The following is a 16,788-nucleotide window of genomic DNA, read 5'->3' on the forward strand; positions in this document are numbered from 1 at the left end:
AGCTCACACCAGGGCCATGACAAAGTCTTCCGGGGCAATTCAGACTCACCGGCAATGATGTCCTGAGGCCGTTCGAGGACTCTGGAATTGTAGGGCTCCTCAAGTAACCTACAGTTTGTTGCCCATCACTGGGAACGCACAGAGGGCCTCCGAGGGCTCAACCAATGGGCCTCGAAGTTGCTCAGCAGGCCCACAGGGGTCTGGAGGTACTCAGTGAACTTGGAGGGGAAACGATGCATACCCGAGAAGCCTGGGGGGGGGTCCTCAAAAGTCTACTTCCTTTAAAATAAAGCATATAAGAGGCTAAGAACTCATGGGAACAGCTGCATGCCTCCGTTCTGCACAACGTCTCAGGGCCTAACCTGGAGGCAGGTTCTCACGTTCAGATTCCCTTCAGCTCTAGAGCTTGTCAGGCAGACCACCACCGCGGCCATGGAAGCACCTGGTTTAGACAGAAGCAACTCCTAATTTCCCCCGCATCATTCTTACACGGTTTCCAGGCCTGTCAGGAGCAGGGAATGTCAGGTAGCTGTCAGGCAGCGTGAATGCAGCCTTCAAAATGGGAAAGCAAGCCTAGTTCCAACGGGCCCCGTTTCCATGGGCACCCTCAGCATACACCCCTGGGGTTTCTAACAAATCCAAAGAGACCCAGGTTACCCTGTGTTTCCTTGCCTGAATCAACTTCTCGAGTAGGGTGTTCTGCATCAAAGAAACTGCCTCAACCAAGGAACGCCGTGGCTACGCCTCTGCGCCTGTGGCTATTCAAAAGCCTGCAGTGCCACAGGAAGAGCAGGACTTAAGTTGCAGTGAGAACGCAAGCCGACTTTCTCTAGGAGGCACGGTGACTTCCGGAGGGACGTCCCGGATGGAATGCGAAGCTGAGGATTTATCTGAGTGCAGCTCGGACTAGGGCAACACGCAAGACTTCCACGCCGGGTGGGACGTGCTTGAACGGCGTTCCTGAACGTGTGTGACCGCTGGGGAAATCAAGCTGCTCCAAGAGAGAGTGCAGTGCGTTTCCTTACACTCGGCATACACAGAGTGGTTCCAAAGGGCTCCTGGCATGGATGTTGATTAGCAGACCCACGGGGTCCCGTGGGTGTCCCTGATGCTGCCGGGAACAGGGTGCCCACGCGAGCCTCCTAGGTGTCTGGCAAACTGTGCTGCAGTTAAAGATATGCAGAGTAGTGGCCACGACCTCATGGAAACTGCTGCACGCCTCCGCTTCTGCACGGCAAATCAGGGCCTTACTTCCAGGCATGTGTTCATGCTGGCTGCGCCGGTAGCGACACAGCATGGTAAGACGCTGACTTTCTCCTCGGGCAGAGTGCCTTCAGGTACGAGGTCCTCGAAGTATTCAAAGCACAGTGCTTTCTCATGGCAGCTCACACAAGGGCCATGAGAAAGTCTTCCTGGGCAATTGATACTCACCAGCAATGTTGTCCTGAGGCCATTCGAGGACTCTGGAATTGTAGGTCTCCTCAAGGAACCTACAGTGTGTTGCCCATCACTGGGACGCACAGAGGGCCTCCGAGGAATCAATCAGTGTGCCCCGAAGTTGCTCAGCCGGCCCACAGGGCTCTGGAGGTACTCAGTGAACTTGGAGGGGAAATGATGCATACCCGAGAGGCCTGGGGGGGGTCCTCAAAACTCTACTTCCTTTCAAATAAAGCATATAAGCGACTAAGAACGCAAGGAAAGGGCTGCATGCCTCCCTTTCTGCCCGGCTACTCGGGACCTAAAATGGAGGCGAGTTCCTATGTTGAGTTTCCTTTGAGCTCCAGAGCTTGTCAAGCACACGACCCCCGCGGCCATGGCAGCACCTGGTTTAGACAGAGCAGACTCATAATTTTCCCCGCATCGTTCTTACAGGGTTTCCAGGCCTGTCGGGAGCAGGGACTATCAGGTAGCTGCAAGGCAGCGTGAATGCAGCCTTCAAAATGGGAAAGCGAGTCTAGTTCCAGCAGGCCCCCGTTTCCATGGGCACCCGCAGCATACAACCCTGTGCTTTCTAGGAAGTCCAAAGAGACACGGGTTACCCTGTGTTGCCTTCCCTGAATCAACTTCTCGAAGTAGGGTGTTCTGCATCAAGCTAACTGCCTTAACCAAGCAATGCCCTAGCTAGGCCTCTGGGCCTGTGGCTATTCAAAATCCTGCAGTGCCACAGGAAGAGCAGGAATTAAATTGCAGTAAGAACGCAAGCCGAATTTCTCTAGGAGGCTCGGTGATATCAGGCAGAACGTTCCAGATGGAACGCGAAGCCGAGGGTTTCTCTGAGTGCAGCTCAGACTACGGCAATGCGAAAGACTTCCACGCCAGGTGGGACGTGCTTGAACGGTGTTCCTGAACGTGTGTGACCGCTGGGGAAATCAAGCTGCTCCAAGAGGGAGTGCAGTGCGTTTCCTTACACTCGGCGTACACAGAGTGGTTCCAAAGGGCTCCTGGCATGGATGTTGAGTAGCAGACCCACGGGGCCCCGTGGGTGTCACTGATCCTGCCGGGAACAGGGTGCCCACGCGAGCCTCCTTGGTGTCCGGCAAACTCTGCTGCAGTTCAAGATACGCAGAACAGAGGCCACGGCGTCATGGAAACTGCGGCATGCCTCCGCTTCTGCACGGCAAGTCGGGGCCTTCATACCAGGCATGTGTTCATGCTGGGTGTGCCGGTAGCGACACAGCATGGTAAGATGCTGACTCTCTCCTCGGGCAGAGTGACTTCAGGCACGAGGTCTTCGAAGTATTCTAAGCACAGTGCTCTCTCATGGCAGCTCACACCAGGGCCATGACAAAGTCTTCCGGGGCAATTCAGACTCACCGGCAATGATGTCCTGAGGCCGTTCGAGGACTCTGGAATTGTAGGGCTCCTCAAGTAACCTACAGTTTGTTGCCCATCACTGGGAACGCACAGAGGGCCTCCGAGGGCTCAACCAATGGGCCTCGAAGTTGCTCAGCCGGCCCACAGGGGTCTGGAGGTACTCAGTGAACTTGGAGGGGAAACGATGCATACCCGAGAGGCCTAGTGGGGGTTCTCAAAAGTCTACTTCCTTTAAAATAAAGCATATAAGCGGCTAAGAACTCATGGGAACAGCTGCATGCCTCCGTTCTGCACAACGTCTCAGGGCCTAACCTGGAGGCAGGTTCTCACGTTCAGATTCCCTTCAGCTCTAGAGCTTGTCAGGCAGACCACCACCGCGGCCATGGAAGCACCTGGTTTAGACAGAAGCAACTCCTAATTTCCCCCGCATCATTCTTAGACGGTTTCCAGGCCGGTCAGGAGCAGGGAATGTCAGGTAGCTGTCAGGCAGCGTGAATGCAGCCTTCAAAATGGGAAAGCAAGCCTAGTTCCAACGGGCCCCGTTTCCATGGGCACCCTCAGCATACACCCCTGGGGTTTCTAACAAGTCCAAAGAGACCCAGGTTACCCTGTGTTTCCTTGCCTGAATCAAGTTCTCGAGTAGGGTGTTCTGCATCAAGGCAACTGCCTCAACCAAGGAACGCCGTGGCTACGCCTCTGCGCCTGTGGCTATTCAAAAGCCTGCAGTGCCACAGGAAGAGCAGGACTTAAGTTGCAGTGAGAACGCAAGCCGACTTTCTCTAGGAGGAACGGTGACTTCCGGAGGGACGTCCCGGATGGAATGCGAAGCTGAGGATTTATCTGAGTGCAGCTCGGACTAGGGCAACACGCAAGACTTCCACGCCGGGTGGGACGTGCTTGAACGGCGTTCCTGAACGTGTGTGACCGCTGGGGAAATCAAGCTGCTCCAAGAGAGAGTGCAGTGCGTTTCCTTACACTCGGCATACACAGAGTGGTTCCAAAGGGCTCCTGGCATGGATGTTGATTAGCAGACCCACGGGGTCCCGTGGGTGTCACTGATGCTGCCGGGAACAGGGTGCCCACGCGAGCCTCCTAGGTGTCTGGCAAACTGTGCTGCAGTTAAAGATATGCAGAGAAGTGGCCACGACCTCATGGAAACTGCTGCACGCCTCCGCTTCTGCACGGCAAATCAGGGCCTTACTTCCAGGCATGTGTTCATGCTGGCTGCGCCGGTAGCGACACAGCATGGTAAGACGCTGACTTTCTCCTCGGGCAGAGTGCCTTCAGGTACGAGGTCCTCGAAGTATTCAAAGCACAGTGCTTTCTCATGGCAGCTCACACAAGGGCCATGAGAAAGTCTTCCTGGGCAATTGATACTCACCAGCAATGTTGTCCTGAGGCCATTCGAGGACTCTGGAATTGTAGGTCTCCTCAAGAAACCTACAGTGTGTTGCCCATCACTGGGACGCACAGAGGGCCTCCGAGGAATCAATCAGTGTGCCCCGAAGTTGCTCAGCCGGCCCACAGGGCTCTGGAGGTACTCAGTGAACTTGGAGGGGAAATGATGCATACCCGAGAGGCCTGGGGGGGGGGTCCTCAAAAGTCTACTTCCTTTCAAATAAAGCATATAAGCGACTAAGAACGCAAGGAAAGGGCTGCATGCCTCCCTTTCTGCCCGGCTACTCGGGACCTAAAATGGAGGCGAGTTCCTATGTTGAGTTTCCTTTGAGCTCCAGAGCTTGTCAAGCACACGACCCCCGCGGCCATGGCAGCCCCTGGTTTAGACAGAGCAGACTCAAAATTTTCCCCGCATCGTTCTTACAGGGTTTCCAGGCCTGTCGGGAGCAGGGACTATCAGGTAGCTGCAAGGCAGCGTGAATGCAGCCTTCAAAATGGGAAAGCGAGTCTAGTTCCAGCAGGCCCCCGTTTCCATGGGCACCCGCAGCATACAACCCTGTGCTTTCTAGGAAGTCCAAAGAGACACGGGTTACCCTGTGTTGCCTTCCCTGAATCAACTTCTCGAAGTAGGGTGTTCTGCATCAAGCTAACTGCCTTAACCAAGCAATGCCCTAGCTAGGCCTCTGGGCCTGTGGCTATTCAAAATCCTGCAGTGCCACAGGAAGAGCAGGAATTAAATTGCAGTAAGAACGCAAGCCGAATTTCTCTAGGAGGCTCGGTGATATCAGGCAGTACGTTCCAGATGGAACGCGAAGCCGAGGGTTTCTCTGAGTGCAGCTCACACTACGGCAATGCGAAAGACTTCCACGCCAGGTGGGACGTGCTTGAACGGTGTTCCTGAACGTGTGTGACCGCTGGGGAAATCAAGCTGCTCCAAGAGGGAGTGCAGTGCGTTTCCTTACACTCGGCGTACACAGAGTGGTTCCAAAGGGCTCCTGGCATGGATGTTGAGTAGCAGACCCACGGGGCCCCGTGGGTGTCACTGATCCTGCCGGGAACAGGGTGCCCACGCGAGCCTCCTAGGTGTCCGGCAAACTCTGCTGCAGTTCAAGATACGCAGAACAGAGGGCACGGCGTAATGGAAACTGCGGCATGCCTCCGCTTCTGCACGGCAAGTCGGGGCCTTCATACCAGGCATGTGTTCATGCTGGGTGTGCCGGTAGCGACACAGCATGGTAAGATGCTGACTCTCTCCTCGGGCAGAGTGACTTCAGGCACGAGGTCTTCGAAGTATTCTAAGCACAGTGCTCTCTCATGGCAGCTCACACCAGGGCCATGACAAAGTCTTCCGGGGCAATTCAGACTCACCGGCAATGATGTCCTGAGGCCGTTCGAGGACTCTGGAATTGTAGGGCTCCTCAAGTAACCTACAGTTTGTTGCCCATCACTGGGAACGCACAGAGGGCCTCCGAGGGCTCAACCAATGGGCCTCGAAGTTGCTCAGCCGGCCCACAGGGGTCTGGAGGTACTCAGTGAACTTGGAGGGGAAACGATGCATACCCGAGAGGCCTAGGGGGGGGTTCTCAAAAGTCTACTTCCTTTAAAATAAAGCATATAAGCGGCTAAGAACTCATGGGAACAGCTGCATGCCTCCGTTCTGCACAACGTCTCAGGGCCTAACCTGGAGGCAGGTTCTCACGTTCAGATTCCCTTCAGCTCTAGAACTTGTCAGGCAGACCACCACCGCGGCCATGGAAGCACCTGGTTTAGACAGAAGCAACTCCTAATTTCCCCCGCATCATTCTTAGACGGTTTCCAGGCCGGTCAGGAGCAGGGAATGTCAGGTAGCTGTCAGGCAGCGTGAATGCAGCCTTCAAAATGGGAAAGCAAGCCTAGTTCCAACGGGCCCCGTTTCCATGGGCACCCTCAGCATACACCCCTGGGGTTTCTAACAAGTCCAAAGAGACCCAGGTTACCCTGTGTTTCCTTGCCTGAATCAAGTTCTCGAATAGGGTGTTCTGCATCAAGGCAACTGCCTCAACCAAGGAACGCCGTGGCTACGCCTCTGCGCCTGTGGCTATTCAAAAGCCTGCAGTGCCACAGGAAGAGCAGGACTTAAGTTGCAGTGAGAACGCAAGCCGACTTTCTCTAGGAGGCACGGTGACTTCCGGAGGGACGTCCCGGATGGAATGCGAAGCTGAGGATTTATCTGAGTGCAGCTCGGACTAGGGCAACACGCAAGACTTCCACGCCGGGTGGGACGTGCTTGAACGGCGTTCCTGAACGTGTGTGACCGCTGGGGAAATCAAGCTGCTCCAAGAGAGAGTGCAGTGCGTTTCCTTACACTCGGCATACACAGAGTGGTTCCAAAGGGCTCCTGGCATGGATGTTGATTAGCAGACCCACGGGGTCCCGTGGGTGTCACTGATGCTGCCGGGAACAGGGTGCCCACGCGAGCCTCCTAGGTGTCTGGCAAACTGTGCTGCAGTTAAAGTTATGCAGAGCAGTGGCCACGACCTCATGGAAACTGCTGCACGCCTCCGCTTCTGCACGGCAAAACAGGGCCTTACTTCCAGGCATGTGTTCATGCTGGCTGCGCCGGTAGCGACACAGCATGGTAAGACGCTGACTTTCTCCTCGGGCAGAGTGCCTTCAGGTACGAGGTCCTCGAAGTATTCAAAGCACAGTGCTTTCTCATGGCAGCTCACACAAGGGCCATGAGAAAGTCTTCCTGGGCAATTGATACTCACCAGCAATGTTGTCCTGAGGCCATTCGAGGACTCTGGAATTGTAGGTCTCCTCAAGAAACCTACAGTGTGTTGCCCATCACTGGGACGCACAGAGGGCCTCCGAGGAATCAATCAGTGTGCCCCGAAGTTGCTCAGCCGGCCCACAGGGCTCTGGAGGTACTCAGTGAACTTGGAGGGGAAATGATGCATACCCGAGAGGCCTGGGGGGGGGGTCCTCAAAAGTCTACTTCCTTTCAAATAAAGCATATAAGCGACTAAGAACGCAAGGAAAGGGCTGCATGCCTCCCTTTCTGCCCGGCTACTCGGGACCTAAAATGGAGGCGAGTTCCTATGTTGAGTTTCCTTTGAGCTCCAGAGCTTGTCAAGCACACGACCCCCGCGGCCATGGCAGCACCTGGTTTAGACAGAGCAGACTCATAATTTTCCCCGCATCGTTCTTACAGGGTTTCCAGGCCTGTCGGGAGCAGGGACTATCAGGTAGCTGCAAGGCAGCGTGAATGCAGCCTTCAAAATGGGAAAGCGAGTCTAGTTCCAGCAGGCCCCCGTTTCCATGGGCACCCGCAGCATACAACCCTGTGCTTTCTAGGAAGTCCAAAGAGACACGGGTTACCCTGTGTTGCCTTCCCTGAATCAACTTCTCGAAGTAGGGTGTTCTGCATCAAGCTAACTGCCTTAACCAAGCAATGCCCTAGCTAGGCCTCTGGGCCTGTGGCTATTCAAAATCCTGCAGTGCCACAGGAAGAGCAGGAATTAAATTGCAGTAAGAACGCAAGCCGAATTTCTCTAGGAGGCTCGGTGATATCAGGCAGAACGTTCCAGATGGAACGCGAAGCCGAGGGTTTCTCTGAGTGCAGCTCAGACTACGGCAATGCGAAAGACTTCCACGCCAGGTGGGACGTGCTTGAACGGTGTTCCTGAACGTGTGTGACCGCTGGGGAAATCAAGCTGCTCCAAGAGGGAGTGCAGTGCGTTTCCTTACACTCGGCGTACACAGAGTGGTTCCAAAGGGCTCCTGGCATGGATGTTGAGTAGCAGACCCACGGGGCCCCGTGGGTGTCACTGATCCTGCCGGGAACAGGGTGCCCACGCGAGCCTCCTTGGTGTCCGGCAAACTCTGCTGCAGTTCAAGATACGCAGAACAGAGGCCACGGCGTCATGGAAACTGCGGCATGCCTCCGCTTCTGCACGGCAAGTCGGGGCCTTCATACCAGGCATGTGTTCATGCTGGGTGTGCCGGTAGCGACACAGCATGGTAAGATGCTGACTCTCTCCTCGGGCAGAGTGACTTCAGGCACGAGGTCTTCGAAGTATTCTAAGCACAGTGCTCTCTCATGGCAGCTCACACCAGGGCCATGACAAAGTCTTCCGGGGCAATTCAGACTCACCGGCAATGATGTCCTGAGGCCGTTCGAGGACTCTGGAATTGTAGGGCTCCTCAAGTAACCTACAGTTTGTTGCCCATCACTGGGAACGCACAGAGGGCCTCCGAGGGCTCAACCAATGGGCCTCGAAGTTGCTCAGCCGGCCCACAGGGGTCTGGAGGTACTCAGTGAACTTGGAGGGGAAACGATGCATACCCGAGAGGCCTAGGGGGGGGTTCTCAAAAGTCTACTTCCTTTAAAATAAAGCATATAAGCGGCTAAGAACTCATGGGAACAGCTGCATGCCTCCGTTCTGCACAACGTCTCAGGGCCTAACCTGGAGGCAGGTTCTCACGTTCAGATTCCCTTCAGCTCTAGAGCTTGTCAGGCAGACCACCACCGCGGCCATGGAAGCACCTGGTTTAGACAGAAGCAACTCCTAATTTCCCCCGCATCATTCTTAGACGGTTTCCAGGCCGGTCAGGAGCAGGGAATGTCAGGTAGCTGTCAGGCAGCGTGAATGCAGCCTTCAAAATGGGAAAGCAAGCCTAGTTCCAACGGGCCCCGTTTCCATGGGCACCCTCAGCATACACCCCTGGGGTTTCTAACAAGTCCAAAGAGACCCAGGTTACCCTGTGTTTCCTTGCCTGAATCAAGTTCTCGAGTAGGGTGTTCTGCATCAAGGCAACTGCCTCAACCAAGGAACGCCGTGGCTACGCCTCTGCGCCTGTGGCTATTCAAAAGCCTGCAGTGCCACAGGAAGAGCAGGACTTAAGTTGCAGTGAGAACGCAAGCCGACTTTCTCTAGGAGGCACGGTGACTTCCGGAGGGACGTCCCGGATGGAATGCGAAGCTGAGGATTTATCTGAGTGCAGCTCGGACTAGGGCAACACGCAAGACTTCCACGCCGGGTGGGACGTGCTTGAACGGCGTTCCTGAACGTGTGTGACCGCTGGGGAAATCAAGCTGCTCCAAGAGAGAGTGCAGTGCGTTTCCTTACACTCGGCATACACAGAGTGGTTCCAAAGGGCTCCTGGCATGGATGTTGATTAGCAGACCCACGGGGTCCCGTGGGTGTCACTGATGCTGCCGGGAACAGGGTGCCCACGCGAGCCTCCTAGGTGTCTGGCAAACTGTGCTGCAGTTAAAGATATGCAGAGAAGTGGCCACGACCTCATGGAAACTGCTGCACGCCTCCGCTTCTGCACGGCAAATCAGGGCCTTACTTCCAGGCATGTGTTCATGCTGGCTGCGCCGGTAGCGACACAGCATGGTAAGACGCTGACTTTCTCCTCGGGCAGAGTGCCTTCAGGTACGAGGTCCTCGAAGTATTCAAAGCACAGTGCTTTCTCATGGCAGCTCACACAAGGGCCATGAGAAAGTCTTCCTGGGCAATTGATACTCACCAGCAATGTTGTCCTGAGGCCATTCGAGGACTCTGGAATTGTAGGTCTCCTCAAGAAACCTACAGTGTGTTGCCCATCACTGGGACGCACAGAGGGCCTCCGAGGAATCAATCAGTGTGCCCCGAAGTTGCTCAGCCGGCCCACAGGGCTCTGGAGGTACTCAGTGAACTTGGAGGGGAAATGATGCATACCCGAGAGGCCTGGGGGGGGGGTCCTCAAAAGTCTACTTCCTTTCAAATAAAGCATATAAGCGACTAAGAACGCAAGGAAAGGGCTGCATGCCTCCCTTTCTGCCCGGCTACTCGGGACCTAAAATGGAGGCGAGTTCCTATGTTGAGTTTCCTTTGAGCTCCAGAGCTTGTCAGGCACACGACCCCCGCGGCCATGGCAGCCCCTGGTTTAGACAGAGCAGACTCATAATTTTCCCCGCATCGTTCTTACAGGGTTTCCAGGCCTGTCGGGAGCAGGGACTATCAGGTAGCTGCAAGGCAGCGTGAATGCAGCCTTCAAAATGGGAAAGCGAGTCTAGTTCCAGCAGGCCCCCGTTTCCATGGGCACCCGCAGCATACAACCCTGTGCTTTCTAGGAAGTCCAAAGAGACACGGGTTACCCTGTGTTGCCTTCCCTGAATCAACTTCTCGAAGTAGGGTGTTCTGCATCAAGCTAACTGCCTTAACCAAGCAATGCCCTAGCTAGGCCTCTGGGCCTGTGGCTATTCAAAATCCTGCAGTGCCACAGGAAGAGCAGGAATTAAATTGCAGTAAGAACGCAAGCCGAATTTCTCTAGGAGGCTCGGTGATATCAGGCAGTACGTTCCAGATGGAACGCGAAGCCGAGGGTTTCTCTGAGTGCAGCTCACACTACGGCAATGCGAAAGACTTCCACGCCAGGTGGGACGTGCTTGAACGGTGTTCCTGAACGTGTGTGACCGCTGGGGAAATCAAGCTGCTCCAAGAGGGAGTGCAGTGCGTTTCCTTACACTCGGCGTACACAGAGTGGTTCCAAAGGGCTCCTGGCATGGATGTTGAGTAGCAGACCCACGGGGCCCCGTGGGTGTCACTGATCCTGCCGGGAACAGGGTGCCCACGCGAGCCTCCTAGGTGTCCGGCAAACTCTGCTGCAGTTCAAGATACGCAGAACAGAGGGCACGGCGTCATGGAAACTGCGGCATGCCTCCGCTTCTGCACGGCAAGTCGGGGCCTTCATACCAGGCATGTGTTCATGCTGGGTGTGCCGGTAGCGACACAGCATGGTAAGATGCTGACTCTCTCCTCGGGCATAGTGACTTCAGGCACGAGGTCTTCGAAGTATTCTAAGCACAGTGCTCTCTCATGGCAGCTCACACCAGGGCCATGACAAAGTCTTCCGGGGCAATTCAGACTCACCGGCAATGATGTCCTGAGGCCGTTCGAGGACTCTGGAATTGTAGGGCTCCTCAAGTAACCTACAGTTTGTTGCCCATCACTGGGAACGCACAGAGGGCCTCCGAGGGCTCAACCAATGGGCCTCGAAGTTGCTCAGCCGGCCCACAGGGGTCTGGAGGTACTCAGTGAACTTGGAGGGGAAACGATGCATACCCGAGAGGCCTAGGGGGGGGTTCTCAAAAGTCTACTTCCTTTAAAATAAAGCATATAAGCGGCTAAGAACTCATGGGAACAGCTGCATGCCTCCGTTCTGCACAACGTCTCAGGGCCTAACCTGGAGGCAGGTTCTCACGTTCAGATTCCCTTCAGCTCTAGAGCTTGTCAGGCAGACCACCACCGCGGCCATGGAAGCACCTGGTTTAGACAGAAGCAACTCCTAATTTCCCCCGCATCATTCTTAGACGGTTTCCAGGCCGGTCAGGAGCAGGGAATGTCAGGTAGCTGTCAGGCAGCGTGAATGCAGCCTTCAAAATGGGAAAGCAAGCCTAGTTCCAACGGGCCCCGTTTCCATGGGCACCCTCAGCATACACCCCTGGGGTTTCTAACAAGTCCAAAGAGACCCAGGTTACCCTGTGTTTCCTTGCCTGAATCAAGTTCTCGAATAGGGTGTTCTGCATCAAGGCAACTGCCTCAACCAAGGAACGCCGTGGCTACGCCTCTGCGCCTGTGGCTATTCAAAAGCCTGCAGTGCCACAGGAAGAGCAGGACTTAAGTTGCAGTGAGAACGCAAGCCGACTTTCTCTAGGAGGCACGGTGACTTCCGGAGGGACGTCCCGGATGGAATGCGAAGCTGAGGATTTATCTGAGTGCAGCTCGGACTAGGGCAACACGCAAGACTTCCACGCCGGGTGGGACGTGCTTGAACGGCGTTCCTGAACGTGTGTGACCGCTGGGGAAATCAAGCTGCTCCAAGAGAGAGTGCAGTGCGTTTCCTTACACTCGGCATACACAGAGTGGTTCCAAAGGGCTCCTGGCATGGATGTTGATTAGCAGACCCACGGGGTCCCGTGGGTGTCACTGATGCTGCCGGGAACAGGGTGCCCACGCGAGCCTCCTAGGTGTCTGGCAAACTGTGCTGCAGTTAAAGTTATGCAGAGCAGTGGCCACGACCTCATGGAAACTGCTGCACGCCTCCGCTTCTGCACGGCAAATCAGGGCCTTACTTCCAGGCATGTGTTCATGCTGGCTGCGCCGGTAGCGACACAGCATGGTAAGACGCTGACTTTCTCCTCGGGCAGAGTGCCTTCAGGTACGAGGTCCTCGAAGTATTCAAAGCACAGTGCTTTCTCATGGCAGCTCACACAAGGGCCATGAGAAAGTCTTCCTGGGCAATTGATACTCACCAGCAATGTTGTCCTGAGGCCATTCGAGGACTCTGGAATTGTAGGTCTCCTCAAGGAACCTACAGTGTGTTGCCCATCACTGGGACGCACAGAGGGCCTCCGAGGAATCAATCAGTGTGCCTCGAAGTTGCTCAGCCGGCCCACAGGGCTCTGGAGGTACTCAGTGAACTTGGAGGGGAAATGATGCATACCCGAGAGGCCTAGGGGGGGTCCTCAAAAGTCTACTTCCTTTCAAATAAAGCATATAAGCGACTAAGAACGCAAGGAAAGGGCTGCATGCCTCCCTTTCTGCCCGGCTACTCGGGACCTAAAATGGAGGCGAGTTCCTATGTTGAGTTTCCTTTGAGCTCCAGAGCTTGTCAGGCACACGACCCCCGCGGCCATGGCAGCACCTGGTTTAGACAGAGCAGACTCATAATTTTCCCCGCATCGTTCTTACAGGGTTTCCAGGCCTGTCGGGAGCAGGGACTATCAGGTAGCTGCAAGGCAGCGTGAATGCAGCCTTCAAAATGGGAAAGCGAGTCTAGTTCCAGCAGGCCCCCGTTTCCATGGGCACCCGCAGCATACAACCCTGTGCTTTCTAAGAAGTCCAAAGAGACACGGGTTACCCTGTGTTGCCTTCCCTGAATCAACTTCTCGAAGTAGGGTGTTCTGCATCAAGCTAACTGCCTTAACCAAGCAATGCCCTAGCTAGGCCTCTGGGCCTGTGGCTATTCAAAATCCTGCAGTGCCACAGGAAGAGCAGGAATTAAATTGCAGTAAGAACGCAAGCCGAATTTCTCTAGGAGGCTCGGTGATATCAGACAGTACGTTCCAGATGGAACGCGAAGCCGAGGGTTTCTCTGAGTGCAGCTCAGACTACGGCAATGCGAAAGACTTCCACGCCAGGTGGGACGTGCTTGAACGGTGTTCCTGAACGTGTGTGACCGCTGGGGAAATCAAGCTGCTCCAAGAGGGAGTGCAGTGCGTTTCCTTACACTCGGCGTACACAGAGTGGTTCCAAAGGGCTCCTGGCATGGATGTTGAGTAGCAGACCCACGGGGCCCCGTGGGTGTCACTGATCCTGCCGGGAACAGGGTGCCCACGCGAGCCTCCTAGGTGTCCGGCAAACTCTGCTGCAGTTCAAGATACGCAGAACAGAGGCCACGGCGTCATGGAAACTGCGGCACGCCTCCGCTTCTGCACGGCAAGTGGGGGCCTTCATACCAGGCATGTGTTCATGCTGGGTGTGCCGGTAGCGACACAGCATGGTAAGATGCTGACTCTCTCCTCGGGCAGAGTGACTTCAGGCACGAGGTCTTCGAAGTATTCTAAGCACAGTGCTCTCTCATGGCAGCTCACACCAGGGCCATGACAAAGTCTTCCGGGGCAATTCAGACTCACCGGCAATGATGTCCTGAGGCCGTTCGAGGACTCTGGAATTGTAGGGCTCCTCAAGTAACCTACAGTTTGTTGCCCATCACTGGGAACGCACAGAGGGCCTCCGAGGGCTCAACCAATGGGCCTCGAAGTTGCTCAGCCGGCCCACAGGGGTCTGGAGGTACTCAGTGAACTTGGAGGGGAAACGATGCATACCCGAGAAGCCTAGGGGGGGGTCCTCAAAAGTCTACTTCCTTTAAAATAAAGCATATAAGCGGCTAAGAACTCATGGGAACAGCTGCATGCCTCCGTTCTGCACAACGTCTCAGGGCCTAACCTGGAGGCAGGTTCTCACGTTCAGATTCCCTTCAGCTCTAGAGCTTGTCAGGCAGACCACCACCGCGGCCATGGAAGCACCTGGTTTAGACAGAAGCAACTCCTAATTTCCCCCGCATCATTCTTACACGGTTTCCAGGCCTGTCAGGAACAGGGAATGTCAGGTAGCTGTCAGGCAGCGTGAATGCAGCCTTCAAAATGGGAAAGCAAGCCTAGTTCCAACGGGCCCCCTTTCCATGGGCACCCTCAGCATACACCCCTGGGGTTTCTAACAAGTCCAAAGAGACCCAGGTTACCCTGTGTTTCCTTGCCTGAATCAACTTCTCGAGTAGGGTGTTCTGCATCAAGGCAACTGCCTCAACCAAGGAACGCCGTGGCTACGCCTCTGCGCCTGTGGCTATTCAAAAGCCTGCAGTGCCACAGGAAGAGCAGGACTTAAGTTGCAGTGAGAACGCAAGCCGACTTTCTCTAGGAGGCACGGTGACTTCCGGAGGGACGTCCCGGATGGAATGCGAAGCTGAGGATTTATCTGAGTGCTGCTCGGACTAGGGCAACACGCAAGACTTCCACGCCGGGTGGGACGTGCTTGAACGGCGTTCCTGAACGTGTGTGACCGCTGGGGAAATCAAGCTGCTCCAAGAGAGAGTGCAGTGCGTTTCCTTACACTCGGCATACACAGAGTGGTTCCAAAGGGCTTCTGGCATGGATGTTGATTAGCAGACCCACGGGGTCCCGTGGGTGTCACTGATGCTGCTGGGAACAGGGTGCCCACGCGAGCCTCCTAGGTGTCTGGCAAACTGTGCTGCAGTTAAAGATATGCAGAGCAGTGGCCACGACCTCATGGAAACTGCTGCACGCCTCCGCTTCTGCACGGCAAATCAGGGCCTTACTTCCAGGCATGTGTTCATGCTGGCTGCGCCGGTAGCGACACAGCATGGTAAGACGCTGACTTTCTCCTCGGGCAGAGTGCCTTCAGGTACGAGGTCCTCGAAGTATTCAAAGCACAGTGCTTTCTCATGGCAGCTCACACAAGGGCCATGAGAAAGTCTTCCTGGGCAATTGATACTCACCAGCAATGTTGTCCTGAGGCCATTCGAGGACTCTGGAATTGTAAGCCTCCTCAAGAAACCTACAGTGTGTTGCCCATCACTGGGACGCACAGAGGGCCTCCGAGGAATCAATCAGTGTGCCCCGAAGTTGCTCAGCCGGCCCACAGGGCTCTGGAGGTACTCAGTGAACTTGGAGGGGAAATGATGCATACCCGAGAGGCCTGGGGGGGGGGTCCTCAAAAGTCTACTTCCTTTCAAATAAAGCATATAAGCGACTAAGAACGCAAGGAAAGGGCTGCATGCCTCCCTTTCTGCCCGGCTACTCGGGACCTAAAATGGAGGCGAGTTCCTATGTTGAGTTTCCTTTGAGCTCCAGAGCTTGTCAAGCACACGACCCCCGCGGCCATGGCAGCACCTGGTTTAGACAGAGCAGACTCATAATTTTCCCCGCATCGTTCTTACAGGGTTTCCAGGCCTGTCGGGAGCAGGGACTATCAGGTAGCTGCAAGGCAGCGTGAATGCAGCCTTCAAAATGGGAAAGCGAGTCTAGTTCCAGCAGGCCCCCGTTTCCATGGGCACCCGCAGCATACAACCCTGTGCTTTCTAGGAAGTCCAAAGAGACACGGGTTACCCTGTGTTGCCTTCCCTGAATCAACTTCTCGAAGTAGGGTGTTCTGCATCAAGCTAACTGCCTTAACCAAGCAATGCCCTAGCTAGGCCTCTGGGCCTGTGGCTATTCAAAATCCTGCAGTGCCACAGGAAGAGCAGGAATTAAATTGCAGTAAGAACGCAAGCCGAATTTCTCTAGGAGGCTCGGTGATATCAGGCAGTACGTTCCAGATGGAACGCGAAGCCGAGGGTTTCTCTGAGTGCAGCTCAGACTACGGCAATGCGAAAGACTTCCACGCCAGGTGGGACGTGCTTGAACGGTGTTCCTGAACGTGTGTGACCGCTGGGGAAATCAAGCTGCTCCAAGAGGGAGTGCAGTGCGTTTCCTTACACTCGGCGTACACAGAGTGGTTCCAAAGGGCTCCTGGCATGGATGTTGAGTAGCAGACCCACGGGGCCCCGTGGGTGTCACTGATCCTGCCGGGAACAGGGTGCCCACGCGAGCCTCCTAGGTGTCCGGCAAACTCTGCTGCAGTTCAAGATACGCAGAACAGAGGCCACGGCGTCATGGAAACTGCGGCACGCCTCCGCTTCTGCACGGCAAGTCGGGGCCTTCATACCAGGCATGTGTTCATGCTGGGTGTGCCGGTAGCGACACAGCATGGTAAGATGCTGACTCTCTCCTCGGGCAGAGTGACTTCAGGCACGAGGTCTTCGAAGTATTCTAAGCACAGTGCTCTCTCATGGCAGCTCACACCAGGGCCATGACAAAGTCTTCCGTGGCAATTCAGACTCACCGGCAATGATGTCCTGAGGCCGTTCGAGGACTCTGGAATTGTAGGGCTCCTCAAGTAACCTACAGTTTGTTGCCCATCACTGGGAACGCACAGAGGGCCTCCGCGGGCTCAACCAATGGGCCTCGAAGTTGCTCAGCCGGCC

This window comes from Delphinapterus leucas, chromosome 16 (assembly GCF_059928025.1).
Source record: "Delphinapterus leucas isolate spDelLeu-1000000601 "Yukka" chromosome 16, BTC_Dleu_Yukka2, whole genome shotgun sequence".
Classification (NCBI taxonomy): Eukaryota; Metazoa; Chordata; class Mammalia; order Artiodactyla; family Monodontidae; genus Delphinapterus; species Delphinapterus leucas.